Source organism: Bradysia coprophila, assembly GCF_014529535.1.
Source record: "Bradysia coprophila strain Holo2 chromosome X unlocalized genomic scaffold, BU_Bcop_v1 contig_128, whole genome shotgun sequence".
Taxonomy (NCBI): Eukaryota; Metazoa; Arthropoda; class Insecta; order Diptera; family Sciaridae; genus Bradysia; species Bradysia coprophila.
In genome coordinates, this window is record NW_023503295.1 from 5106697 (window position 1) to 5120197 (window position 13501).

The 13501-nt window shown below is 35.4% G+C and overlaps 1 protein-coding gene across 2 annotated transcripts in view; it reads left to right on the forward strand.

Moving 5' to 3' along the window:
• The window catches only part of LOC119067788 (limbic system-associated membrane protein), a 426428-nt gene that overhangs the window by 242278 nt on the left and 170649 nt on the right, over positions 1 to 13501 (forward strand). The window lies entirely within an intron of this gene.

The following is a 13501-nucleotide window of genomic DNA, read 5'->3' on the forward strand; positions in this document are numbered from 1 at the left end:
TTTGTATCCACTGCTGGATGTAGGCCTCCCCTAAATTTTTCCATGTTGTACGATCCATTGCCACTTGTTGCCAGTTCGTGTGTCCACCTTTGATGTATTTCTTTATTCCGTTTGTCCATCTCTCTGGTGGTCTTCCGACAGGTCTTGTTGTGGGGGGTCTCCAGTCCATGATGGCTTTGGTCCAACGGTCATCTGTCCTTCTTGCAATATGTCCTGCCCAACTCCACTTTAGAGACGCAATTCTTTCCATGACATCAACGACTTTTGTTTGTTGGCGAATCCATTGGTTTGTCATTTTGTCTCTGAGTGTAATTCCAAGCATACTTCGTTCCATGGCTCTTTGTGCCACTCTCAACTTATTTTCAGATGCTTTGGTTAATGTTAACGTTTCTGCTCCATATGTCAACACTGGAAGGACACACCTATCGAAAACTTTCCGTTTTAGACTATTATTTATTTTGCTTTTGAAAATCAGGCTGAGTTTCCCGAAAGCTGTCCATCCAAGACCAATTCTACGCTTGATTTCTGCAGTTTGGTTGTCTAGACCTAATTTCAGTTTGTGACCAAGGTATACATAGCTGTCCACTCTTTCAATAACTGTATCTCCAATTTTTATTTGTCTGTCGTCGTCAATGTTTGTCATGATTTTCGTTTTCGACAAATTCATCTTGAGACCAACTTTGTTAGCCTCTTCATTTAACTCTTCTAACATGACTTGTGCTTGGTATAGATTTAGTGCGACTAGGACAATGTCATCTGCGAAACGGAGATGACTAAGGAATTCTCCTTTTATGTCAATTCCCTTTTTGCTCCAGTCTAATTTCTTGAAAACACTCTCCAGGACTGATGTGAACAGTTTCGGTGAGATGGTGTCACCCTGTCTTACACCTCGACCTAGCCTGAATTTCGTCGTGTTCTCATGAAGTTTAATACATGACGTAGCATTTTCGTACACATATTGGAGCACCTTGGAGTACCTTGAGTCCACTCTACATTCGTCCAATGAGTCCCATATCGACCATGTTTCAACTGAATCAAAAGCTTTTTCGAAGTCAATGAATATCAAGACTATGCTAATCTTGTATTCGTTGCATTTTTCAATCAACGTTCTCATCACTTGTAAATGATCGTTCGTGCTGAAACCTGATCTAAATCCACCTTGTTCGACTGGTTGGTAGAAGTCGAACTTTTTCGTGTTCCTTTATGTGATGATTTTCATGAATAGCTTGTACGGTGTTGATAAAAGACTTATGGGCCGGTAATTTTCTAGCTTTGTTATGTCCCCTTTTTTGTGCAGTAATGTGATCTCTGCATTTTCCCATGCTTCCGGGATTTTTTCCCATTGGAGGCACTGATTGAACAAAGCCGTTATTGCACTTAATAGGGAGTCTCCACCTAGTTTAATGGCTTCGATGGGAACACCATCTTCACCAGGTGACTTTTTGTTTTTCATTTCGTTGACTGCAGCCTTTACTTCTTCAACAAGTATGTCAGACAGATCTTCTGATCCTACGTTCCTAAGGACTGGTCTGTCTTCTTTTGTCGTAGAATTCGGGTTGGGACGTTTCGATGAAAACAAATCTTCGTAATATTCTTTGGCGATATCTAATATCGTATTTCGGTCCGATTGAATCGTTCCTGTTTTGTCTCGTAATTTGAAGATTTCTTTCTTCACATTTCCATGCTGTGAAGTAAGTTCACAAAAAATAGATCTCTGACATCGGTAATTTTATGACGAAATGTGCAAGCAATGTAATAGAAATTTACGAAAATCTATTACATCTAAGCCTTAGTTTCCAAACATCATTTCCATATAGTTTTAACCGAGGTTCCACCATACATATTGATATTTTGGGAATAGCTCATCCAACTTTTGTCTTTCTGTTTCATTTTAACGAATGTGGTTGAACTTTATTCTCTGTATTGCAACTTAATTTTCAATCGAACATTTGCATTTGAGAAACCCAGGCGGTATTTAATCACAGTAGTTTACCCAAAATAAACCAATCAATTGCATTACGACTAAATTTAAAAATAAATACCACGAGTGACATTTAAAAAGGGAAGTCAAATAAAAAGAAGAAAAATTCTTGAGCTTTTACTTTTTTTCATCCCATTGCACAGATATTAACAATATATATTGGAAGCCGTAATAGTCATAGAGATGACAAAATTTTTTATTTTAGCGTGGGACAGGTCCCCTATGAATTAGAAACAGTTCTGCAGGCTAAAAAGGAACAAAGTAATTATATATCATTTCTTGCATGACTTCTAATGTATTCTAGATTCCGACATTGTGTGGGATGTATTACACATCACGAGTTTCATAAAAAAATTACAGCCCACTTAAACAAGAAAAATTGATGTGTTTACCTTCAAGTTTTCATTTAAATTGTATACCGACCTTTAGCAGAACAGTCATTGCATTTCCTGTATACAGATGCGATATTCCAGAAAACATTATTTAACAAAAAAATAAAAAGAAGAAAATACCAAAGACGTTGTAACCGCCATAGCCTAGGCATAATTAAAAATGTGAATGAAACCTATAATTACTGATGGTCGAACAAAATATGCGGTTTTGAAATTAATTTTTTTTTTGTGTACAATTAAAACCGTGATTTTCCAAAAACGTGAAATGTTGGTCACAATCCTCGTATTGTTAAAAATTATTCAATATTGTGTTAAATATAGTAAAATTAATTGAAACGTGGTCGGAAGGACATGAAAATGAACGTTTGAGTATATGTGCTACATATGTGGTACATAAAGGTAACTGGTAGTGGGAATGTTAAGGATTTGTTATTTTATTTTGGGTATCCGAAACATTACATTTGAGAGTAGGAGAAATGGTAACCCTTTGTGCCCATACAGTTTCTATAAGGATAATAGGAAATTCCAACAAGAGCGAGGTTTTGCGGTCAGAGTTGCGAATCGCTCGAGTTAGAATTTCTCTTCACGAAGATCGAAGCGTTATCAGGAGTCGTCTAACGAGTGTACTGGCAAATTTAGATCACATTTCGATAGAATTTGTGAGTGGTCCGAAGGCAATGGTCTCGATCGGAAATCTACTAAGACTAAGGTAATAATCATCTTTTAGCTGTCATTCCGGACTTCAAGGCGGCTAGGAAAATGATCAATGTTGAATGACTCAGTGGAAAATCTTGGTCTTTTGATGGATAAAAACGTGTCATGGCACCCTCAATGTAATCGCATATCTTATAGAGTAATTGATGGTTTGCGTTCTTAATGGGTTTGGAAACGTTTCTTCTCGTATTACACATTTAAATCTTGTCAGGTCGTTACTACTGCCTGATAATGTAATCAGACAAAAAGTCATTTTCTCATGGCCTTTTGAGTGGAGAAAATAGGGTTTTTTATGTCGCTCGTTTGATTTCCGCTCAATATAGAAACATTCTCTAACATCATCATCATCATCATCATCATCATGATCATCATCATCATCATCATCATCATCATCATCATCATCATCATCATCATCATCATCATCATCATCATCATCATCATCATCATCATCATCATCATCATCATCATCATCATCATCACCATTCCAGCCACTGATCATTAAATCTTTAAATCTGCTATGTATTTCCATTGTTTAACATAGTTAATACCGCTTAGCATCTGAGTGAACCGCACTCGGATTAATCAATTTTCTTTTTCGGTCGAAACTAAACTTTGTGTCGAAGCTGGTCCTTCATTTTTCATTCGATCATTTCGTTTATTCTTCGCTAACTGTGCCCAAAAGATTTATTTAAAAAAAAATGCAAAAATGGATGACTAAGTTCATAGAGGTCAGTTATTTCCTTAGCATTATCACCACATTAATTTCATGATTTATCTATCTCATATTAATATAAAACGGTTAATGCTCAATAATTGGTTACAAAGGGAAAATTGTAGAGTTTTGTGCGTGATTCCGAAGATAGTTTTCGATGTTCATTGAGTTTCTACATTTAAAAAAATTATGGCCTGCTCTCCAATGATTAATGTGTTCAACGTGGTTGATTATAGTCTGTGTGTGCTCATTTATAAAAAAGTAGTACAATACCTGACGGATGATTTGAAAAGCCTGATAGAAAAACCAATCAAATCATTTCCATTTAATAGAACGAGAATTATAAAACAAAATATTTGCATTATTCCCATTACTATTCACTGAATTAATCACTTCGTTCGAAATTCGAATAAACGATGATCTACTACCGTCAACGTTCTCACACAAAACTTATTGAAGAGGAATGAAAATTTAATTAAAACTGGAAAAGACGAAAATATTTTAATTTCCTACATTTTATTTTAACTAAAGAATGTTTATTGACCTTAAATCAGAAGGAAAATATAAATCAAATCAATGTAATAATAACAGCTATCGTATCTATAAGCACCATTCATACACAATACAAGAGCGCACCAATTCTTTTATAAATTATATAATACAAAAACCACTGGTTGGAAAAACGATTAAATCGAACATTTTCCTCTTAACTCTCTTGTGTATAGTGAATTAAGTGAATGTAATATTCCTTTTCAAAATGGTAAAATTGAAAATCGATTTTGAAAAGGTTTATGAAATGCAATTTAATATGGATGTGTTAGCTAAATGGAAATAATTATTTTCATAGAATTTTCCAGCTTTATGTTGCAAATTCACATTATATCTTGTGAGTGTTCTTTGATGTCTAATGCATAGTAATATATGTTATAGACGTTAGGGTCGTTGATTTTCGTTTAAGAGAGCTTTTGAAATTGATCTGGACAATCCATGCTGCAACGTACATTGATAAAATTGATTTTTGGTCAATTGTAATCAGTTCTTTTAGTTCGCTTCCTCAGGTCCCCAATGTATATGGTATTTCGAATATTTTACTTTTTTGAATAGTTTTTTTTTATTAAAGAATAGTTGTTCTGCTATGTGATTACAGAACGCGCACGAAGGCAACTTGTGGGCCTATTATGCTTACTAAGGTTTGTTTTTGTTCAGGCAGTCTCTTATTGGAATTTTACTGTGCTATTTATATAGTCCAGGATATCTCTTGGATGTAAATACCTAATCAGATTGTACCTGATTATGTAGGTTTCATCTGTTCGAGATCTGAATAGTAAACTGGGAATATGATAATCTCACAGGAACTTCTAGATTTTTCCAAAATTTGGTACCTAGTTCTCACCTTCGTTACTGTACCATTGGCTTGTAACAGGTCAAATTCAGGTCTTACAAAATTATGTTGGAAGTCACAGTAATCTTGCAATCAATCTAGCTACTTGGTAGATTAAATGAAATTGTTCATTCTGTTTCGATCTGTTTACAGCAAAACATCTAAATTATATTCGTTCTGCCACGCATATCCTCAACTTCCTACAGGTTATGGGCCCAGTATTCAGAAGAATAAATAACGAAAAGAAGAATTTGGTCTTATTTTGAAATTGGGATATCATACAAAATCAATTCGCGTACGGAGAAACGAAGCAACTTCAATGTTCCAATTCTGAAGTTGTGGGAAGCCGAAAAGTTGTGCAATTTTTCATATGTGACGTTTTGGGAAGTCAAGCAGTAAATTAAACGACAAACGGAGAAACAAACAAATTGTCATATTTGGAAATTGTGGCCAGTTAAACAGCAATTACATACATTGAGTGTCCTCGGTTACATACAACGACGAACGGGGAAACGAAGCAAAGAAGTGCAACGTCAAGCTTGCGACGACAGATCTATTTGCTGGATTTCGTGGTAGGAACTATTGATGGCTCAAGAAAAGAATTTCGCGTTAACGGCAGTACCAGTTACTTTGGTTTCGTGGTAACGGCAGTACCAGTTACGTGGATGCACTGATTTTGTGCATCATAGAGTGGTGGCGGTAAACTTCGGGTCATGGTACAATTTGCCTGCGGAGGTAGTCACATAAGGATTCACTCTAAAGGATGAATGGATGTCAGTCCGAACGTCGGCAGACAATGGTATCAAAGGCCTAGCCGAAAATCGGTAGGCGTGATGGGAGTGATGTTAACAACTGGATTGGTTGGGAAATCAACAATCGAAGTAGGAAAATCGAGTTTCGTATAATTTTCTAACATTCAGGAGGAGTCAAGAAGTATAAGGTTTACATTTATTCCAAGATTAAGGAGGAGTGTTAGAAGTCACAATAATCCTGCAATAAATCTAGTTACTTGGTTGATTCAATGAAATTGTTCATTCTGTTTCCATCTGTTTACAACAAAACATCTAAATTATTCTGTTCTCAATATAGCCAATATTCGGATTCAGATCAAGTTATTTTATTCGTTCTGCCACGCATATCCTCAACTTCCTACAAATTAAGGCAGTCTCCTTTAGAAGAGATAAGTATATAAGGATTAAAAGAAGAGGCATGAATTGTAGGGTTCCGTTGGACACGTCCGTTCTACAGATCTAAATTGCGAAAAACATTTTATCTATCACGTGACGTGTTAAATCGTACAATTTTATCGAATACGATTTTTGTCGCGCTCAGCTTCGTCTCGTGTTGACAATCTCCATAAGACGTTAAGACGACAAATCTATGAGTCTTCAGTTTTGATACAAATACTATGGCACCATCTTGTTCAATTCGAATGAAACGCTTACGATTGTTCTTTAGTTATTTATGTAACAAGAATCGTATGGAGGTATATTATCGCACTAGATGTGTGATTAAATAGAGTAATAGTATGTTGTGTTACAAGTATTGTAATGTTGATTTTTTCAGCACTAGACCCAAGTTTTCCGTACGAGCGGAGCGAGGTCGTGTGCTGAAAAAATCTCATTACAATACGTGTAACACATCATGCTTTGTGCCAACCGAGAATTGAAATAGACAAATGCCCAAAAAATCATAATTTTCATTGTAAACAATCACTCTTCAAATTTGATCGATCACATTGCTTTGCATTTTCTAAAACGAATGTTGTAATAACTCATACAAATTCCATAACAACACTGCTTTGAGTGTTGAAATATCCCATCAAACGGGTGCTGAAATAAGTCACTTTACAACACTAAAATGAGTGCTGAAAAGAGTCGTATTTCAATTCTCGGTGGCACAAATTAAATGTGAAAAATCATTGTCGAGATCAATTAATTTACTGAGTGAAACCACCTAACGTACAACAGATATGTGATATAGTAAATTCTTTGAGCTCATCTCATTCAATCTCCTTTGACACACCGCAATATTTCATTTTTTTTTTCTGTTTAAGGTTCAGTCAATCTGACGACTTCCACACTATACACACAAAAAGGAAGTCTCACTCGATGTTATTTTTTGTAATAAAAATCTCAACCGTCCATAGTAACACAATATATACGAAATGTAATAATTCCTCGGCCTATCAACTAGCTATTAAAATTTATATCGCTGCCTCCCTCATTCAACGATCATAAAAATTTCAAACAATCAATGGGATTTTTTTTATGTCTCTTCGTTTATGTTTGTCATTGTTGATGGCTTTCGAAGGATTTGAACATTATACGTTTGCCCTACATAAGTGCTTTCATTTTGATATTTTTAAATTGCACAAATAAACTTTTATAGCTTATAAATATGGCCGATGCAACGTATCTGTATAAGAAATGTATTGGCAAGACAAAAAAAAATCCTCTTCTCTGTGAAGGATATGAATGATGGATATTATTATAACTTGATGATGACAAAGTTCAAATTGTGTGTATATTCAGCGATAGGTATATATACCATATAGACTTATGTATGTATCGAATTTCCATTTTATTTTATTTATATAAAACGTGAATTCATTGAAATGAGAAAGAAAATATTTATTTAAAAGTTTTATTTTATGGCGAATCTACGTTCGAATTTCACCACATCTGAATTTATGTCTCTAGTAGACTATTGTAACATTTAAGTTTTCTGTCGGCATAAAGTTAAATCACTTTTTATTGTTGTTCGGTAACAACTTTGAATAACGAGAAGAATCGTAAAAATTTTGATATGTTAATTTGATGTTAATTTCCAATTTTTATTACAATATTTGATTTCGATTTATTTTTTCTTCTTGGATTTTTTTGTTCTTTCTTTCTGTTGTAGTTTCGAAATATCTGCTAATTGTACAGTCTGCAGAGTGCACAATTTAAAATGGGAAATTACATTCGGGCGTTATGATTCCTGAAACCATTGGATATCTTCCTTCTACAAATATTTTGGGGCACTCGACCGCTATTTTCATAAAATTGGTATACCAATCGAACGAAAATATTGGTAAATTGAACTATTTTCAACGATCGGCCGAAAACTAATAACGTTCATTTATCGTCCATCAATTTTAACTGCGAGCATCTTAATTGCTGGTAGAGAAAAATAAGATGTCACAATTTTCAATGCCATTCTCTTTATTCATTCCACATACCACATTCCACTGGTAAGACATTTACGTTTGTATATGTATATTAACGTATCTATCGCATGTGGAATGAATAGCATTAGTTGAATTGTAATCGATGAAAAGTGTCTTCCTAATAAATTGTATCTCGACTGAAATGGGAGATAGATACGTAAAAATAACTATTAAGAAACCATAGAATGCACCATTTTCATTCAATAAACTCGTTGAGAAAAATCTATCACATTTTCTGGTTGAAGAGTTGTACAGTGTTCGCATTTCGAAATTTTACGTGTATGTGGTGCAGTAGCTATTTTAGGGAAAAAAAACTACAAAGGTAGACTTGGAAGATATGGGTGTCGTTGGATAGGTCTACTATCCATGACACCATAAACCTAGCGCGCCACGACTTTAGTTGAGCTTCAATTTTGATTGAAGTATACTAACACAAAAATTCTCTAGAATTCCAACATTCTTAGCGTCTAGTTTAATTTTTCTGACGAATAAGACATTTTTAGGCAGGGTTGGAGTTACTGCCAACTTCCACTTCGGGAAATTTCGTTTAAGGCCTACAAAATTTGAAAAAAGTCAACTAATTCAATTTTGTCGTATAAAAAATTCATCTGTACTTCGGGTGTCCAGTAGGGCCAGTGCGGCACTGTATCAAGTGTTTACTAGCATATTATGATCATATTTTGTACGTTAGATAGATAGATAGATTAAGTGGGTGGAATTTATATTCATAGACTCCTGCACCTTGGCCGCCAAAGGTGCCTGTTGTGCGTGCCCACGTATTTTTTTTTTGAATATCTATCAATTCGAAATTATAGGTGGAAATCATAGATGGAGCTGCTGAACAGCATTCTTTGACGTTTTAAGTCATGATGGTGTTTACACCTCAGAAATCATTTTTTTGCTATTCCGATAATTTTTGTTAGACTATTTTACAGTCGATAAAGCCAATTAGTTGAAACTAATAGCAGACACTAATCATCCATGATTAGGAAAAACCATATGAGCATGTTCACACCGGGAGTCGAACCCGGGACCCATAGGCCATGAGTCCATCGCTCTACCGATTGAGCTAACTGGACCTATTTTGTACGTTGGCCGGAAGGATTTGAAAATGTTTCACAAATTCACCAATGCGAAGAATTTAACATATTTCGTTTAGCAAATGAAGATCTAGATTTCTTGCGGTTTTCATTACACCCTCGCCACTCGTTATAAAATATTGAATCTGTAAAACCACGAACATCCCAGCCCAACTCAAAAAGAGCGATCGATTTCACGTATCTGCGAAAATACAAATCGTCTATCCCAATATGCTAGAAGTTATACATCGTACATGTTCTGTTTACTCGATAAAATGCTCAAAACAGCAGAGTTGAATAATCTATTGTATAGCTGAACGATAGAAAAATAGTAAATTTTATCGTTGGCAAGCAGTTTCCGGTGCTGCAGCATTTGATAGAAATTTTTAGATTACCTTTCTTTATATCTAATTCATGAAGAGATGAATCTGGAAACACGTAATTAAATTAAATAAACATGCGGAACAAGTTTTACGATAGCATGACCGCTGCTACACAGCACCAATTTCGATAGCGTATTGCTACAGAACCATTTTTTTAAAAGTTTTATTGAATTTCATGTGTAAACTTTTACAGTTGGAAACCTGTATTTAGACTTACGTCGTCTCGAATTAGTCCAATTTAATCTTATGGCATTAGCAGGTCCTGTAGACTAAATGTATTTGCAGAGATCTAATCTATACAAAAAATTTCTCAAGATAACTTGCGTGGCGAAACAAATTATTTCTCAAACGAGAACTGAAATTCAGATCACAGATGCGACTTGTTGGTAATCGTATGACCCCGCTGAAGTAGTTGTAAAAGTAGTTGCAAAAAAAAAACTTAGTCTGGCAACATTGCAGTCAATGCTAGATTGTAGGCTAGATACGTTTTGCCAATCATTTTGCCACTACTTCAAGATATGGGCTAAAAAGCTGAAGTAGTTGCAAAAGTAGTGGCAAAAAAATTGTTTTGCAACTACTTTGGCTGATGTAGAGGTAAAAGCAGTTCTCAAACTTTTGCAACCACTTTGGCCGAAGTAGAGACGAAAACAGTTATCAAAGTTTTGCTGAGGTAGAGGCAAAAGTAGTTTTCAAAGTTTTGCGACTACTTTGGCTGAAGTGTGTTTATGTGACAACAACAAATTATTTTTATATACCAAGGGACCCCTGGACCCCCGCTTTTTTTATTCACCTACGGTGAGTTTTTAATCGCCCTGCAGGCAGCCTTACATACATGGGGCTCTGCCCCAAACCCCGCTAGGGGCTCTGCCCCTTAGACCCCGCTTTTTTTTGTGGGCTTTCATTTTCACGGCCTACGGCGCATAGCAAAAACTGAAAACAAATTTTGAGAACAACTACTTTACAACTACTGTTACAAAATCTGTTCTTAAATTTTTGGAACTACTTCTGCAACCACTTTAGCAAAAGTAGTTGCAAAAGTAGTTTGAAAATTAGTTGCTGAAGCAGATACATACGCAAAAGTAGTTGTGAAACAATATTTTAACCACTACTTTTGCAACTACTTAAGTGTTTTAGCCGAAATCCTGAAGTTATTGCAAAAGTAGTTGCTAAAAAACGTATCTAGCCTACATTCTAGTCTTGACTGCAGTGTTGCCATCCGTCCGTTTTTTTGCAACTACCTTTTGCAACTACTTCAAAAGGCTAATCATATGGACAAAACGACTGGGACAGAATTTGTTTTTATGTCAATTGACAGACGATAAATGAAATAGAAGTTTTTTTATGTTAAATGTCTTGTAATAACGCACGGAAGACGGTCGAATTACTAATAAACTGAATTTTGTGTAAAATAGAACATCTAATTGGACTGGTAGACAAACGCTCTGTCATAACATCGTGATGTACGTAATGATTATCATACCGAAATAATAGAAATTCGGAGACTTCGAAGAGTTTCTCTTTGTTGTATTTTAAGTTTATCTTATATGCTAAACGTTGCGATAACAAATATTCTCTTTTGCTGCAAATAAATACATCGAACAAACTATTAAAATTGCAATTTCACATTAATTAGCATTTAATTTGCAATTAGTTTTAAAATTTATTGTGTGTCAGGTACTATTTATACAAAATACAGCGAGATATGATGATCGTGTAGTTATGAAAAGCTATACTAAAAGCTGAATGCAATTTTCTCATAGCTGCCAGTAATTATAGCTTGTGTTATGTACGAATAATTATTTCACTCATCGTTTATTCTGTAAACATATACACATAGTTCCTCCGTTAAGATACGGGTAGAGAAAATGGGTATGTGTAGTGTTTTTACTAAGGCTAAGAATTATAGTGGCTTCTTGAAGCGAAATAATTTAATATTTTCTGAATATGTATATGCACTGTACATGGTGTCTGTAAGTACACCAGTTAGCGTTTCAGAAGAACACTGCGGGCACATAGATTAACGCCAACTTGTTAGATGTAATATAAATTAGTAATTATTTGGCAGGAGACTGAACACTCAGATGCGCTCGTGCACCGAACTTACATTCTATTCTTGATTATGCATTCATTCTACTACCACACATTGATATTCTTTCTGGAAAATTATGCGAATTATCTCTCGGACCCACCACTCCTCCTTAGGGCGTATCGAATTTTGAGAATTTTAAGGGTCGCGATAGCCTGTGTGCGGAAAACGTAGATCATTGAAAACTAAGTCCAGGCATATGGTTGATGGATCCGAAGGTGCCCGGGAAGAAGTCCCACCGGACGACTTTAACTTTCAAATGGTCATAACTCGGAAAGTTAAGAGTATTTTTGAAAACAATGTTCTAGCAGGATGTAGAGGTTTTCCGAAACCACTTTTTCAACATTTTTGAATGGACTTTTTAAGTGTACCCACGTCGCCCACGAAGCCATTGCAGACAATGTAACCGGTGTTGCTGAGTCGAGGTAATCTTGGCCAGTAAGTGCACATAATATTCCATAACAGTAGCTGAACTCTTTTACAAAATATTTAAGAATTCGGGGTACAATGCCTAGTGTACTGGTAGTACTCGACCTCCTCTACAACCTCATGCCAAAATCTAAACTTAATAATTTGTCTCTCAGGAAATAAAAGTCAAAAACGAAAATGTCGAACTTTCGATGTTAGAAAACCTCGACAGACACACCTTTTGGACCATCGGTTTCTTTGGCAGTTTTGTAGAGTTTTTAACGCTCTACATCCTGCTAGAACATTGTTTTCAAAAATACTCTTAACTTTCCGAGTTATGACCATTTGAAAGTTAAAGTCGTCCGGGGGGACTTCTTCCCGGGCACCTTCGGATCCATCAACCATATGCCTGGAATTATAGTTTTCAATGATTTACGTTTTCCGCACACAGGCTATCGCGGCCCTTAAAATTCTAAAAATTCGATACGCCCTACTCCTCCTGTACGCCGAAATAAACGTAGGAAATTTGGTAATAAAATATATATCCGGACGGTACGTCTGGGCTCGACTCTTGCTTCGCAATCGAACGTATGTATTTGACGAAAGACCCCAAAACATTCACAAATTACAAATATTTGCAGAGTTTTCCTAAATTTAGGATATATCCAAACGTCGCTCATCGAAATGTGCCAATCTTAAAGCCGCACTTAATGTGCCTCTTCATAAATTTAGACACATTTCTTCCTGGATCGGAGTACTTCATTTTGCAGAGCCATGAAAGTGAAGCACATTAAACTTATAACACATATTATAAGAGTTCAGATATTAATCTCATTAACTTCAATAACCGCACAGTTTCAACTTAAGGACTATTTAGGAAAACTTTTGTTGTTCGCCTTCGTGAGCAACACCAAAATATCCCATTTACACACCCATGTTAAGTTAATGTTAAAGTTTCATGGGGAACATAAAGTAAAATATTTAGATTTTTGTTGGTGTGTGTACCTTTTCCATCAAAACTTCCGCTTTTTTATGAATTAAGTGAATGCCTATAATAGTAACATAACAACGGTGTACTATGAGAAAATGGTCGGTATACTATGCGAAAGTTTTGCGGTTGTAGGTTATAGGTCAGGCCTTCTTTTTATAGATTT